This window comes from Saimiri boliviensis, chromosome 6, assembly GCF_048565385.1.
Source record: "Saimiri boliviensis isolate mSaiBol1 chromosome 6, mSaiBol1.pri, whole genome shotgun sequence".
Lineage (NCBI taxonomy): Eukaryota > Metazoa > Chordata > Mammalia > Primates > Cebidae > Saimiri > Saimiri boliviensis.
Genome location: NC_133454.1, coordinates 117,674,492 through 117,692,108, shown reverse-complemented (window position 1 = coordinate 117,692,108; position 17,617 = coordinate 117,674,492). Strand labels below are relative to the sequence as shown.

Below are 17,617 nucleotides of genomic sequence, written 5' to 3'. Positions count from 1 at the left end.
TATCAGCAATGACTAACAATGGAAACATAGATACATAAGAAACTGGTAGCTTCCAGGAAGTGAGCGGGGTGGCTGAGGAATCAAAGGGAGGTGAGAGAAGGACTTATTTTTACTCTGGTCTCTTCTCAATTTTATGCCATAGAGACATATTTCCCACTCAAAAAAGCAAAAGCTAAAATTGAGACATAATTCTTTTGTTCATCCTGTGCTTCCACTCAAAATACCAACGAAATAGATTCTTTCAACACACATTTTTGAGTACCCTCTTGGTGAGACCCTGAGAGAGTTACTTCTTCAAACAGGGATTAAAATATCCCTGTTTGAAGGGATCAGAAGCTGGAGTCTCTGAGGGTTCCCGATTTCTCTCAAGGGATCCAAGAGACCTACCACTGAAGAAAAAAAACTCCCAGCCTGAGTCCTGCAGCTGGAAGAAATTCTGCACACATAGGTCGGCTGGCCTCATAAAGGAGGGGTCAGTGGTAAGAGCCTAGGAGACTTCCACACACAAATGCTGAGCTGGAGTCTGTGACTAGGAACTTAAAATGGAAGAACAATTACTTCCCCTACAAAATCTTCCTGTAAGAATTCATATTTCACTTAGGACATGTTCCCTTCTGCTGAGTTATTTCTGGTTTAAACACCTGACTTTGGCTGCCTGAATTACAGTGGTTCACCCCATCTGCAGTTTCAGTTACCCATGGTCAATCATGATCTGAAAATATTAAATGGAAATTTCCAGAAATAAACAATTCATCAGTTTTAAATTGTACATGATCCTAAATAGTGTGATAGAATCTCGACTGTCCCACTCCAACCTGCCCAGGATATGAATCATTCCTTCATACAGCAGCATATCCACACTGTATATGGCACCTGCTCATTGGTCAATTAGTAGCTGTCTTGGTTATCAGATCAACTATCATAGTATCCCTGTGCTTGAGTTAAAATAACCCTTCTTTTGCTTAATAATGGCCCCAAAGCACAACAGTAGTCATGTTGGCATATTATTATAATTGTTCTACTTTATTAGTATTGTTGTTCATCTCATCCTGTGCCTCACTTATAAATGAAGGTTTATTATAAGTATATATTCATGGGAAAAACGTATAGCATATGTAGGGTTCGGTACCATCTGCAGTTTCAGTCATCCACTGAGGGTCTTGGAATATATCCACCTCAGGTAAGGAGGGCTAGGGTATTGGGTTTTATTGTACTTCCCTGGTTACTGTGAGTCTTAATTAGTTTTCTGCTGCTTATAATGGAACACCTAAAACTGAGTACTTACAAAGAAAAAAATACTTCTATGTTATCAAGGCTGAGAAGTCCAAGGTCGAGGGGCTGAATCTGGTGAGGGCATTCCTGCTGGTGCAGACACACTGCAGAGTCCCTAGGTGGTGCAGGACATCACACAGTTTATTATCATCCTAGCTCAGGTCTTTCTTCCTCTTCTGATAAAGCTACAAGATCTACTCTCAAGATAACCCTTTAATCCATTAACAACCCATATATCTACGAATGGATTAATCCATTCATGAGGGCAGAGCCTTCACGGTCCATTCACCTCTTAAAGGTCCCACCTCTCAATACTACTACATTGGGGATTAAATCTCGACATGAGTTCTGAAGGGAAGAAACATTCAAACCACAGCACCATATTGTACTTCTTGGTTTTCATTAAGTACATTCCTTAAGACTGCATCGTTTGTTTTCTTTCCTGAGCTATATTATCCCTACCCAATGAAGAAGGGACAAAGCCAACAGCTCTCCACATCGTCATCCAAGTTCAAATCTCAGCTCCTCCATTTGTGACCTTAAACAGTTGACTCACTTCTCCACTGAGGTCAGGATGGGGGAAGTGTCTGGCCTAGAGAATAGCACAGAGTAGGGGCTCAGCAAATGTGTTTCCTCCATCACGATATTTCTTCCTCAGTCCACACCACCTGGGATCATCATAAGTGCTTCATTCTTTTCAAAGCACCTCTATCCATCTTCTCAGTCTCCTGAATCCCAAAAGCCCAGCCAGGAAGAGTCCTCTTCACTTCACAGACTCATCTTTCTCTGATGAGTTGCCCAGTGTCATTTTGCAAAGCATGGAAGAACTGGACCGTACCCCAACCCCACTCCTATGGCTCCTTCATGCTTCTCCCCTCAATGAAGTGATATCCACAAGTGTTTGGGCTCCCACAGTGTGCCATGTTGCAAGGGATTCTGTTTAATATCCAAATCTTTCTGTAAGGAAAGAAATATCTAAAGCTGTTTGATAATTGGTTATAATATTTTAAGGTGTCAACTTAGAACTTTTTTAGACCATTAAATGCAATTACCAAAAACCATTTTTAATTATCCGTCCACTAATATTTGTTTTAAATTTTAAAACAATCACAACTTATCTTTAATTAATATTCCCCTAACCCAAAAACTTTAACAGATTAAATTCCCCCAAATAACTTAAGCACTGTTTTCAATCAAGTTCTCTTAATTCAAAGTAAAGTCATGCCAAAAAAAATCAGATTTAAATCTAACATTTAAACTCTGTTTATAGACTTAACTAATTATATTATCTTAAACTTTTTAAACTATAATCATGAATTTAATGCACCTGATTTCTCAAGCCCTTCAGATGTCTCCATGAGCACTTAAACAACTCTTGAAAATTTACTAAAATTAAAATACACCGCAGGGCATGGTTGTTCATGCCTATAATCCCAGCACTTTGGGAGACTGAAGCAGGTGCAGTGCTTGATGATTCCAGGAGTTTGAGAGCATCCTGGGCAACACAGCAAAACCCCATTTCTATGTTTTAAAAAAGAAAAAAATATATATACATTTAGTAAATCAAAAGATCTTCTGCATTTTAGCAGAGTCAAATCAAACATAAATTTAGTTAATTCAGTGTAATCATCCTCAATATTTCAAGTCAAATTAAGCAGATCCTCTTAAATGTTTCAAAAACCTTAAGTAGTATGCATATGAAATATGTATGTATTCAAATATGTATTCGGTAACAAAGGAACATGGTACTGGTACCAAAACAGAGATATAGACCAATGAAACAGAACAGAGGCCTCAGAAATACCACACTTCTACAACCATCTGATCTTTGACAAACCTAACAAAAACAATCAGTGGGGAATGATTCCCTATTTAATAAACGGTGTTGGGAAAACTGGCTAGCCATATGCAGAAACCTGAAACTGGACCCCTTCCTGACACCTTATACAAAAATTAACTCAAGATGAATTAAAGACTTATGAAACATAAGACCTAAAATCATAAAAACCTTAGAAGAGAAAATCAAACACCACATGTTTTCACTCATAGGCGGGTGTTGAACAGTGAGAACACATGGACACAGGGAGGGGAACATCACACACTGGGGTCTGTGGGGCAGAACTAAGGGAGGGACAGTGGGGGATGGGGAGTTGGGGAGGGATAACATGGGGAGAAATGCCAGATATAGGTGATGGGGAGGAAGGCAGAAAACCACATTGCCATGTATGTACCTATGCAACAATCTTGCATGTTCTTCACATGTACCCCAAAACCTAAAACACAATGAAATATTTATTTAAAAAAAAAAAAAAGCTTAGAAGAAAACCTAGGCAATACTGTTCAGGACACAGGCATGGGCAAAGACATCATAGCTAAAAACATCAAAAGCAGTGGCAACAAAAGCCAAAATTGATAAACGGGATCTAATTAAAGAGCTTCTGCACAGCAAAAAAAACTATCAGAGTGAAGAGGCAACCTACAGAATGAGAAAAGTTTTTGCAATCTAGCCATCTGACAAAAGGCTAATATCCAGAATCTGCAAAGATTTTAAAGTGAGGCAGGCGGATCACCTGAGGTCAGGAGTTCAAGACCAGCCTGGCCAACATGGTGAAACCCTGTCTTTAATATAGTTAAAAAAAAAAATTTTAAAGAAATTTACAAGAAAAAGACAAACAACCCCATCAAAAAGTTGGCAAAGAATATAAACAGCCAGTTCTCAAAAGAAGACATTTATGTAGCCAACGAACATGAAAAAAAAGCTCATCATCACTGGTCATTAGAGAAATACAAATCAAAACCACAATGAGATTCCATCTCAGGCTAGTTAGAATGGTGATCATTAAAAAGTCAGGAAATAACAGATGCTGGAGAGGATATGGAGAAATGAGAACGCTTTTATACTGTTGGTGAGAATGTAAATTAGTTCCACCATTGTGGAAGACAGTGTCACAATTCTTCAGGGATCTAGCACCAGAAAATCCATTTGACCAGCAATCCCATTACTAGGTGTATACCCAAAGGGTTATAAGTCATTCTACTATAAAGACACATGCACACATATGTTTATTGCAGCACTGTTCACAATAGCAAAGACTTGGAGCCAACCCAAATACCTATCGATGATAGGCTGGATAAAGAAAATGTGGCATATATACACCATGGAATACTTTGCAGCCATAAAAATGGATGAGTTTATGTCCTTTGCAGGGACGTGGATGAAGCTGGAAACCATCATTCTCAGCAAACTAACACAAGAACAGAAAACCAAACACCACATGTTCTCACTCATAAGTGGATGTTGAACAGTGAGAACACATGAACACAGGAAGGGAAACATCACATACCAGGGCCTGTTGGGGGATGGGGGCTAGGGGAGGGATAGCATTGGGAGAAATACTTAATGTAGATCACGGGCTGATGAGTGCAGCAAACCACCATGGTACATGTATACCTAGGTAGCAAACCTGCACGTTCTGCACATGTATCTCAGAACTTAAACTACAATAACAATAATAAAATAATAATAAAAGGATAAATTTTAAAAAAAAAATCTCAGCTTGGCACAGTGGCTCACACACCTGTAATCCTAGCACTTTGGGAGGCCAAGGTGGGCAGATAATTTGAGGTCAGGAGTTCAAGACCAGCCTGTCTAACATGATGAAAATTTGTCTCTACTAAAAAAATACAAAAATTAGCCTGCTGACATAGTGGTGTACCTGTAATCCCAGCTACTTGGGGGGCTGAGGCAGGAAGATTGCTTAAGCCTGGTAGGCAGAAGTTATAGTGAAGTGAGAGCTTGTCACTGAACACCAGCCTGGGCAATGAGAGAGAAACCCTGTCCAAAAAAACAAACACTCCAGCTCTGCCCTCCACACCCCCATGTGCTTCCTCCTGAGTGTGTTCTCCTTCCTGGACATCTGCAGTTCCTCCATGTGCTGCTGGCCCACTTTCTCACCACTAACTATCCATCTCCTTTGCAGTTGGTGTAATCCAGGTGGCCTTCATGACTTTCCATGGCACAGGGGAATGTCTGCTGCTGGCCATAGTGGTCTATGGCTGAGTTGTGGCCATTTGCCACCCTTTCCTCTAGCACATCATCATGTCCAAGGGCCTATGTGTCCAGCTGGTGGTGGTCACCTCTGCTGTGGAGTTGCTCGTTTCAGCTATAGATGGGATGTATTCATCTCACCCTACTGTGGCCTAACTTCACTGATTATTACTGTGTTCTCACATTCCCCACCCCCATGCTCCAATTGGCCTGCTCAGATACCACCGTGGCTGACATGATCCTGTTAGTCTTTTCTGCCTTGATCACTGTCCCTACCATCTCAGTCATCTTGGTCTCTTACACTTACATCCCAGTTAATCTGAGGGATGAGGTCCCCGGATGGCCAGTGCAAAGCCTTCTCTACCCGTGCCTCCTACCTCACTGCTTTCTGCCTGTTCTGTGAGTTTGTGTTCCTTGCATACATTCTACCCAACCCTGAAAGTGCCTCAGCCTATAACAAAATCCTCTTCACCACTGTGATCTCCATGCTGAACCTCGTGGTCTACAGCCTGAGAAATAGAGATGTCAGGGTCAGCTGGGTGCTGTGGCTCTTGCCTGTAATACAAGCACTTTGGAAGGGCAAGGTAGAAAGATCACTTGAGACCAGCCTGGGCAACATAGTGAGACCCCATTTCAACTTAATAAAAAAAAAAAGAAGAAGATGTCAATGATAATATATAAGTTAGGGTTCTTAACCTAAGGAGAAAAAGAATGTGTTAGAAAGGTATCTGGTAGCTTATAAAATAGAATAGATGCCTAGAGGACCTAGAAGGGACAGGAACCCTGAAAGGCGAGGCACAGCCAAGAGCCTACCACAAGAGTGGTCTGTGTAGGCTGCCACCACTGGTAACATCACCTTTGGACCTTCTCCACTGCTACCACTCACACTGCTACCTCTGAACATTCATCACTGGACAAAGCTACCTACCCTAACCTCCACCGCACCCTGTCTGGCATCCAACCACACATTACCTCTAACTGATCTGACCCTTTTCATCATTCTCTCAAGTTCAAGTCCTAGTCAGGAGCACCTACCCATCTGCCAGCACAGTTAGTCTACATCCACTGATATTCTACATCCATACCTCCAACTTACAGAGCACTGCGAGGTGGAAATCAGACCTCCTCCTACTCAGAAGAGCAAGCTAGATTCTATCTTCCTCCTGTCTTGAGAACTCCAAATACCAAAACAATCACTGAATGTCAAACAGTGAAAATGACAGATTTCAACCAGAGTATCCTCCCCCACAAGGTGCTATAGGGAATATTCCCCTTCTGAATACAGGACGTTGGAGAAACAGTCCATGTGGTGTGGTGTTTGAGCATAGGAAGGAGACTGTAATTTGATGTGAGAAAGAATGAAGCCCCCAGACCCTACCCCAGGGAGCAGCTTTTCATCAGTATTATCTGCAACAATAATGAGCTATCATTTTTACATAAATGGCCAATTATACAAAAAAAAAAAAGCCGAAAGGCTGCAAAGTTCTGTTTTGTTTTGTTTTGTTTCATTTTTTGTCAGAAAATATACTTATTATGGATAGTGAGTGAAGTCAAGATGTCAGTATTCACTATAGAGGTTATATCAGCCAAAGTTGCCTTCGCATTGATAAAAATACCTTATCTCACTTGTAATCATAAACATTATTCCAGTAAAACAGGTATATTTTCTCTCCTTTTTGCTTCTTGCCTGTATGATCACCATAATAAGTTAAAATGAAACTGCTCTTATATAATCAAAGGAGAAAAGAGAGAGTGAGAAAATGAACATCCCGTAGCCTAGACAATTCCACCCCTCACTGCTGCCCTGAGAGCTACGTTTTCTGGCTCTCTCCTCACCCCACTCCAATTCATTCAGCCCCCTACCCCATCACACTTTGTTAGGGTGGACCTTCACCAAATGATGGGGCTTGCTCAGAAGAGAAACATTTTATGGTCAGTGGAAGCAGAAGAGAAAGTACCAAAAGGTGGAGAGGGCTGCCCTTCTCTTTCAATCATCATAAGAGGGTTTACTCACACTGAAGGGTGTCCTTTAACGACTGATCTCTGGTCAAGGCTTTGGCCTTTCAAAGTGCTGCTGTTCAAAATGCGGTATGATTCTGTTGAATCCATTCTCTGGTGTCTCTCTTTAGTGTTCTTCTCATGAGTGGTCTTCTCTTCAAATGGGTTGTTTTCTTACTAGGAAAAAAAAATGTTCCATCTCTGGAATTAATGTTAACAGTGTTTTGCTTGTTCCAAGTTTTTATCCTTCCTTCTCAAGCATGCTCGCTTGGCATGATTGACACAGTGCATATACTGGCTGGCCAGAGCGGAGCATTTGGGGGTCTGGTGGGTGTTCTCACAGTAACACTGAAGAATTTGGGCCTGCAGATCGGCACAGACTGAATGAGACTCATATCGCTTGAACTTTGCTTCCACCTCTTCAGCAGCTTTCTGATATCATTCAGTGGTGACTTTGTAGAGCTCTGAGCTCCTCTCCTTCAGTCTAGCCAGCTGCTCTTTGCAGAATGCATCCTGCTTCTTGAGCACTCGGTCTTTCTCTTCCAGCTGCCTAGCCAGGTGCTTTGTCTTAGCGTGTTCCTCCTCACTTGATACCCTCTCCCGAAGGATGGCTCTGGTTAACTGCTGATTGGCAGCAGCCCTCTCTCGGTCCAGCTCTTTGACTTGCTTTAGTCGTTTCTGATCTTCAGATTCTTTCTTGGCTTGCTCCAATGCCAGCTCCTCAGCTACTCTTCTTTTCAATTCTTCATCAGAAACTGAGGCACCATAAGCACCAGAATACCACTGAGACTTCGAGCCAGATGGAGAGGATTTCTTTATTCCATCAATCACGTTTTCCAAAACCCGGATGCCCTTCACCACAGTGATGTTCTCATTCTCATCTGCCTCGAAGGTGATCCTTTGGGTGCTGGCAGTCCTACCCATGGCTCCAGTTCATGCCCTCTCCCGGAGACCTAGTGGGGAACCACAAGAACTTCGGGGCCCCCACATGCACATGGAAGGGCCTAGATTCTTTTCCTGCACAGTAGGAGCAAGGCCACGACCCCAGGAGAAAGGCCACAACCCCAGGAGCAAGGAGAATGCTGCAAACCTCTGTTTAATCAAAATCAAATTACCTTTATGGTTTTAAACAAACCCTCTTCTATTATAACAGAAATCAGTCTTACTAATTTTAAGGGAAGGAGGTGGGATTTATCATGAAACTAAAAGGTTAACTGAGGTTAAATATCTTTTTGAGGTTCAAATAAAATGGGCTTGAATTCCATTGTGTGTGTGTGTAGCAGAATCCCCGCATCCCTGACAACCTGCCTGGAGTCTGAAGTAGCAGTAGGTAGGATATAGATGGCTTGTGTTTTACCTGGTTCCCTTTAACTCCGAGTTCCTAAATTCACTTAATTACTTTAACTTATGAACCACCTGGTGAGAAGAGAAAGCATGGGGCTAGGAATGCGGTTGGTATAAAGGAGAAGTGTGAAATAATAAAATTTTTACTGTCAAGGGTCCAGAGGGGAGGAAAAAAGGGAGGTTTTGGCAGGTTGGGTGAGCCAGCACAGCTGGGCTTGAGCCCGTGAAGAAGACAAAGATGTAATTGCATCTTTATGGGGCAAAACCTCTGCCTTCATGTGTAATTCTACAGAGTCGTACCTCTTCATTGCTCATAGATGTCAAAATAAAACACTTCTTTAGAAAATTAAGTAATCCATGGCTGAATCTGTTGATCAATGCTTCACAATGAAACTGGAATTAACTCCTGGCCTTATTTACAGATTTTAGGTAGTTTTTTCTTAACATACTAAATATATAGTGGACTTCAAGCAGTCCTCTGTCATCACCATCACCACCCTAACACTCTGTCCCAGACTCAGGAGTTGACAGATTGCAATCTCATCATGGAAAGAAGCCATTTGCTTAGCAGAGATTTTCCCTTTGAATAATAAATTCCCTTAGGGCCAAAGAGACAGAAAGGACCAAGGAACAGAGAAAAGGGTGCAAACCCCTCTTTCATCACCCTGGTGAATGCAGGCTTTGCTTCTTAACCTCACCCATTCCTATGTACCAACCACCCCATGACTCTGGGCAATGCAGTCAGAGACTAAGGAGGCAACAGAATTCCCAGAAATAGACAAGTGAGTGGCCTAAAAAGAATGGAAGGTAGAGAAGGCAGGAGTATGGGCAGGAGCAGCTAAGTTTGCCCAGACAGACAAGACATCCAACTCCTTTGGCCCCACACACCCGCCATCTCCAAATGGGGCCAGTTCTTTCCACCTGTCTCCCTTCACCTAAAACCGTCTTCCACAGAACCTGGTAAGAGTCAGCAGATGAGAGATTAAATCAAGTGTTACTCATCTCAAGAGCATTTAAATCAAATCTGTATGTACACTATGTCTTAGATCGCCTAGAGCCCACCCAGTACCGGAAGATCAGAAAATTCCCATCTGGTGAAAGTGGGGCTGCAGGGAGGGAGCAGGGGCAGATCTAGTTGCAGATAAAAGACCAGTTTATGGTCCTGGACTGACCACCAAAGCACTGGGCTACAACAGAGTGCAGGGCTGTCAAACGGTCAGTATTAAATGCATGTTTATTGTTACGATGACTGCTGGCTCCAACACCTGAGAAAAATTAGTTAACCATCCTGGATCTCAGGTGTTCCCTATGTGGGATAGAGACATGATCTCTAAAATTACTTGTTTTATTTAGACAGAAAAGGGGAAAATGTCGCTTTGGATACCTGGATATTTATCTTTTTCTCAAGGGTCTCAAATTCATTTATACCAATGCTAGAGGACTTTGGGATGAGAGGGGTCAGCCCTGGCATTAGGATCTTTAGTGGAGAACTCAAGCTCTCCAATGGCTGACAGCTGTCACTCACCAAGTGGGATGTCTCTTCAGGCATCACCTCCAGAGACAACTCTGGGCCACCAGTCATCAACTCCCAGGGTTGTCCCTAGAGTAATCACACATATGCCAACCCCCACTGACTCATATGGGAACTAAGCAGTACAGGATGGAAGGAACCAAGCATAGGTGAGCTAGAGGCCTTCCCTTGGAGAAATCATTCCAAGACAGCCTGAACACATCTCCAGTTGAAGCTGGTCTGAGGCCACTGGTATCACAGGAAGGGCATGACACCTTCTAGAAGATTCCTTGACACTGCGAGGAAGGTGGTCATCCTGCCTCCTCCACAGGTCAGGGTACTGAACTTTGGTCTACCTCCCCAGAGTGTCACAATCCACTTCATCCCTACCCTCTCCGGGACCTCAGGGAAACTGGCCACCAGCCCCAAGAGACTGCGAGAGATGGACAACGAACCCAAAACACAGGCAGTATGTGGATATGCTCCTCAAAGATGGATATGCTCCAGGGAAGGGGCATTGGTCATGCTCAGAGCCCCATTCTTCTCTCCCAGCTGCTTATAGAGTATGATGTTTGCTGTCATTCTAAGAGGCTGAGGTTTCGAGGCCAGCCCTCCTGAGCTGTTATTATGAGAAAGCGCTATGTCTGCAGATCTATGAACTGCTGCCAGATGAACGATACATCTGAGATCCAACCTCAGGGTCTGAGCTCTGCAGCTTCTCCCCAGTATTATTTTTGTTTCCAACAGCATAGTTTGCTATTCTACTCACTTGTGCTTTTAAGCTTGGAAATACAATTCTTTGTAAAAAAAAAAAAAAAAAAAAAAAAAAAAAATGACGTTAATCACACTGTACACACAAAGTATCAGCAAACAAATACTGTGAGCAAGGCTGGGGGGCTCTCAAATGGTGTCCTAGAAAGATTAAAGCAAGAAGGAAGACCAGAGAAAGACTAAGATCTATGGGCAAATGGAGATCCTTCCACATTTTCTCAGGAGTTCCCACTCTGGCATCTTTGCCTTCATGACTCTTCCTCTTCTGATGTCTCCAGTTCACCAGAATTGTGCTCAGATAGTCTGTCTAAATGTGCAGACTGGCCTTGGATCCCCATAGGCAAGGTCCTCACAGAAGAGGTCCTAGGAGAAGCCATTCTCAAGCTCCCAGCATCAATTTCTGTCAAGCAGACATTTTTGCTCAGTGTGATCATCACATCCCATGATTAAATCTAATTCACACACTTGCTAAACACTCTCAGTTTACCAGACATCAGTGATCTCTGGTAGACACCAGCTCACAAATCACTTCTTAGCCATGGGGCTGAGAGCGGCCCATGAATGTGAAAAAGGCAAAAGGGATGAAGTTAGCTGCTTTTTCGTGCTCTCACCAGAGCAGAAATCACTGTTTAAATTGTTCCCATATTTCAAGGAATCTGAAGAGATCTTCATTTTACAACAAGCACAGGCTAGCAGGATCATGCTAGTACTTTTCCTAAACGCCCAAATTTCTCAGCCTCAGCTTCTTTAACCCAGTATTGGCTTCATGCAAACTCTGCATTTTTCCTTTGTTTCTTCCTGAGGCCGTGTCCTCTGTGCTACATTAATCTCAGATCACAGGTCCCAGCATGTTTAAAACCTTGGGAGAGTAATACGGCTGAATTACTATTCTGTTACTTGGGTGGATTTCCCAATTTAGGCATGTCAATAATGTGTATGTTAGCTTGTTTTCACGGTAAGACTAAGGAAAGTGCCAAGGTGCAACTCTGCCAATACAAGGATGTGATTAGAAATGGTGCTCTTCAGCTGGAAACCATCATTCTCAGCAAACTGACACAAGAACAGAAAACAAACACCGCATGTTCTCACTCATAAGTGGGTGTTGAACAATGAGAACACATGGACACAGAGAGGGGAACATCACACACCAGGGCCTGTTGGGGAGTTGATGAGGGCTAGGGAGGCATAGCAGGGTGTGTGTGGGGGGGTGGTTGGGAAGGGATAATATTAGGAGAAATACCTAATGTAGATGATAGGGGGATGGGTGCAGCAAACCGCCATGGCACATGTATACCTACGTAACAATCCTGCACAATCTGCACAAATACCCCAGAACTTAAAATATAATTTTAAAAAAGAGGGAAAAAAAAAGAAATGGTGCTTATCTTAGGCATGATCCTCTGAGCAATGCCAAGAGTTGGAACCACGAGGCCCTTTTAGTCCTTTGCTCTCTGACTAGATAGGACTGGAACATTAGCCAGATCTTCACTTGAAATCCTGCCTAAATAATAACTAACCTTTAACAAATACTTCTTACATGGCAAGCACTTTACTTTCACCTTCTCATAAATCCCTCTAACCATCTCCATGAGACACAAACTGTTCATATCCCCACTTTTAAGATGAAAAAACTAAGTCACAGAAGCATGACATAACTTGCCTGAGATGACATAATTATCAAGTAGCAGAGCCAAGATTGAAAGCCAGACTCTGGAGTACCCAGGCTTAACTGCTGTACTATATTGTATCCACAATTCAGGAAGTCTTTCATAGACCCTTTAGGTATAGTCTCCAAGAATGGCCATTATTAAGTCTTTCCCTCTCTGAATTCACATGCTGCTCCTTCCCTCAAGTAGGGGGATCTGTTTTCCTCCCCTTGAATATGGACTAGTCTTATGACTAGGATGGTTAGATTTACTAAATGAATTTACAGAAGATCCAGTTATATTTGAGTTTTAGATAGTAAATAACTTTTTGGCATAAGTATGTTTCAAATATTGTATATTATATGCATGCCAAAAATTATTATTTATCTGAACTTGAGATTTAACTAGACATTGTGTATTTTATCTGACCACTCCACTTGTGACTTGCTTTGACCAAGAGAATACAGCAGAAATGACAATGTGCTAGTTCCAAGTCTAACCTTAAAGACAACCATCAGCTTTCACTTCTTCCATCATGAAAGTCTACCCTGAGACCACCATACTGGGAGTAAGCCCAGCTAGCCACATGGAAAGGCTGCATGGAAAAGCACTAAGGTCAGACATTGAGGAATACCTTGTTGGCCTTCCAGGACAGCCCAGCCAACAGCTACACACAACTGAGTGAGTGACCCTCATCTATACTATGTGGAACAGAAGAACCACTAACTCAAGCCCTGCTTAAATTTCCAACCCTCAGAATTATGAGAAATAAAAACTCTTACAGTTTTAAAACACTATGAAATCACTTAATGGGTGCAATGTATGTTATTCAGGTGATGGAGATCCTAAAAGTCCTGACTTGACCACTACACAATCTATGCATGCAACAAATTACATCTGTACCCCATGCATTTATATAAATAAAAAGGACACTATGTTTTAAGGTGGTTTTTTACATAACAAGAGGCAATTAAAATAACCCCCTAATGAATCATCTTGAATTTAGACCCAAAGCCTTATAGGGTCCCTGTGATGGCTCCACGGAACTTGGTGTTTGTATCTGTGCAGTCTTGCCCAGTCTTGATGTTTTTAACTCCTTAGGGAGATAGTATATCTTTCCGGTTCCAACCATGGAATTTGGAGATAGCCAGACCTAAGACTAGATTCTAGCTCTCTTACATAAAGCTGTATGACCTTCTTCTCTTTGTCCAAGAAAATGAGTAAGTTAATATTAATTATCTCATAAGGGGGTTTGTGAGAATTAAATGAGATTTAACATCTATTAAGTGCTGAGAACAATGTCAGGCCTTTAATTAGTGCCCAGCACATATTAGCTGTTGTTAATAGTCATCCTTACACTGAATAATTTCTCTAACCTGTGTTATTTTATTATTTTATCTTCCTTATTATTTCTACTGAGTGGAGAATGTTTAATGAAGCCACAGACCTTATGACAACAAGGATAAAAGGGACTACTAGCTACCCAGGCTACTCAGCCGTGCTCCCAACATTTCTTATGTCTCTTCACCATGAAACCAGAAATGATGGGACAGAAAAATATAGACACAGAAATAGAAATTATATGGGTTATATAATAAGACAGTATTGACGTCTAAATCTGGTTTTAGACTGATGTCTAAGCCTGGCATAATTTGTAAACAAAAAAGCTGTGTGAAGATTAAATAAGTGTACTGTAAAAAGCCTAGCATATAGCATGATTCATAGCTGATGCTCATTTGATATCAGTTTTCTCACTTCCCCTAGTATTTCTCATCCTAGGCCATTAAAAGACCATTGGTTACTGGTATCAGCAATGCAGCCACACAGAATGACATCTTCATTTTGCCCTTCTGTGGCCCCAGCATCATGATTCACTGCTCCTGTGACCTCCTCCTCCCCATGCTCCTCCTAGCCCATGGTGAAATTACCAAGACTGAGGCCAGTCTCCTGCTTTGTTCTGCTTACCTTCTTTGCCATCACTGTCACCCTGGTCATCTGAAGGATGCATTCCTGGAAAGCCAAAAGCAAAGCTCTCTCCACCTATGCCTTTAGTCTTACCATCATCTCCCTCTTCTATGACACCATGTACACCATATATGCTCAACCAAGCTCTCATAATCTCAAGATGATGGGTTAAACTCTAGTCCCGCAGTGGGGCAGAACCAAGACAATTGATCAGATTTCAGAGAGCGGAGTGGTGACTCTAAACCAAGAATAAGCCAAGATCCAAGTTTCAGGAGAAGAGGGGTAAAACTTAAAAATCCAAGTCAAGACAAGAAAAGCAGTATCACAAGTGAACTCAGTGTCAGACAAGAAGTCAGGACAAGAGATAGTGCTTTGAGGAGCAGCACAAATATTGGATTCCTTCTCCTTGAGGCCATTGGAGGTCATGAGGAGCCAGATTGAGGATAAGAAGGTATTTCCAGGCCGGGCGCGTTGGCTCAAGCCTGTAATCCCAGCACTTTGGGAGGCCGAGGCGGGTGGATCACAAGGTCAAGAGATCGAGACCATCCTGGTCAACATGGTGAAACTGCGTCTCTACTAAAAATACACACACACACACACACACACACACACACACACACACACACACACACAAATTAGCTCGGCATTGCACTCCAGCCTGGGTAACAAGAGCAAAACTCCGTTTCAAAAAAAAAAAAAAGAAGAAGGTATTTCCGGATCTCTCCAGACTCCTGCTTTTGCACAAAGTTTACTTGGAGTTAAGCATCTTTTGAAGATTCCTCTCATATCCTGGTGCCCACACTGACCTCTCCTGTGCATCAACAGAGGCAGTGGCCAAAGACAGCACTTCTGAGGCTAAAATGAAATCTACTATTTTCCAGTACCAGCTCCTTCACCTGTCCCTGTTTCTTTACGAGCTTTCCACTTCCAGGAACAACACACAGACAGAAGCCCATTTGTCACTGGGACAGTGCTGAATTATTCCTGCGGAGTTACATTCCTACAAGACTCTGCTCACCACTGTTACCTGGCTATGTATCTCACCTCCCCAGCTAAACTGCAGACTCCCTGTGGCAGGAATCAAACCTCATCCTTCATTGTATCTGCCCCTGAGATGAACACTATGCTGAGTACTATACTTAATCAGAGGGCAAGGAGTGTGTGTGTGTGTGTGTGTGTGTGTGTGTGTGTGTGTGTGTGTGTGTATCACCACTTCCTTTTTGAATTTTAGGCTTCCAGGCAGCAGATGATAAAAAGGATAGCAGTTGCTTTTATTCTGTAAGGCTCATGGCTTCAATCAAACACTATTCCTTCCTGAAAAATGTGTTTTCTCAATAATTATAATGAATAGCTAATATTTAATGAGTATGTGTTATACACCAGGAAGTCCGTGAAGCACACCATACATACCATTTTATTTAACTCTCACAAAAATTTTATGAGTAGGTGACGCCTAGTTCACATATAAGGAAACTTGAGAGTCCAAGAAATTAATTGGACTATGATCCACAGTTCATAACTGGTAGCCAGGTCCAGCTGCTTTCAAAGTCCATGCTTTCCTATAGGGCCTAAAACCTCTTGAGGTTTTGCAGGATATTATATAACAAGTCTACATTTCTACTGTCTTCAAAAAAATCCAAAGTGCCACTCCCATATTTTCCACCAGGACCCATTTTTCTATTAATCCCAGAGAGTCCTGACTCCACCAGCAGTTTTCACTTTCTATACAGCACCTTAAGGGCAGCTTGGAACAGGAAAACAAATGGGCTAGAAGAAAGGGAAAGAATTAGAAAATGAAAGAAAGGCCCCCAGGGCTACTGTCTTGGCCCTACCACTCTGGCCATCGAAGAGCCTCAACTCACTAAACCAGTTACCTTTTCCTCAGCTGCTTCCTGAGTCCTATTCTTAAAGGCCAGCATGAAGTTTTCTTTGTGAGTCACAATGAATAATGAGGCCACTTCTTTAAGACAAGGTTTCAAGAGTGACCAATCAGTGATTTATTGGTTGAATTAAAAATTCAGGTCTAGGGCTAGGAGCTATGGCTCATGAATATAATTTCAGTGCTTTGGGAGGCAGAGGCAAATGGATTGCCTGAAGTGAAGAGTTTGAGACCAGCCTGAGCAACATAGCAAAACCCTATCTCTACAAAACAATACAAAAAAAAAAAAATAGCCAGGCACACTGGCACATATTTGTGGTCCCAGCTATTCTGGAGGTAGAAGTGGAAGGATCGTGCCAGGTGCGGTGGCTCATGCCTGTAATCGAAGCACTTTGAGAGGCCAAGGCAGGCGGATCACTTGAGGTCAGGAATACAAGACCAGCCTACCCAACATAATGAAACCCAGTCTCTACCAAACAATACAAAATTTAGCCAGGTGTGGTGGCAGGTGCCTGTAGTCCCAGCTACTTGGGAGGCTGAGGTAAAAGAATCACTTGAACCCAGGAGGTAGAGGTTGCAGCAAACCGAGATTGAGCTGTAGCAGGAATGGCCTCGAGAAACAGACGTCTTGAACACTGAACTGGGAAGGAAGGGGTGATTTATTCGGCCAGGAGCAAGGTGGCATAGTTGCCTAACAGCCAAGCTCGTCTAACAAAGGAAACCTCTGCTTTTATATAGGCTTACAACTCTAGATACTACATGTGAAAGGGTCTTCGGTTTACAGTTTTAGAAATTCCACGTGAAAGGGTCTTGGTCTTACAACTCTAGAATTTACATGTGAAAGGGTCTTGGGCTTAGGAGTAGGCGTGGGGTATAGTGACTCAGGTGGGGATTTGATCATGTTTAAGTAAAAACAATGCCTTCCCGAAAGATTCCTCCACACCATGCCTGCGATCTATAGGAGGGCGATTAGGGTGGTGCCCTGTCTGCCAGCCTTTACTTCTACTGAAATGTAGTGTGGAAGTCAAGAGGGGTTGGTCTTAGATGCTTAAGGGTGATTAAGGGTCTCCTCCCTTAGTGCCACTGGACTCCAGCCAGGGCGACAGTGTGAGACCCTGTCTCAAAAAAAAAAAAAAAAAAAAAAAAAGTGGGAGGATCACTTGAGCCTGGGGATATGGAGTCTG

General features: G+C 42.5%; 1 pseudogene; it reads right to left on the bottom strand.

Annotated features, from left to right (window-relative positions):
• Positions 1 to 7,531: 7,531 nt before the first annotated feature.
• On the bottom strand, positions 7,532 to 8,242 carry LOC101028541 (MICOS complex subunit MIC19 pseudogene; annotated as a pseudogene).
• Positions 8,243 to 17,617: the final 9,375 nt, after the last annotated feature.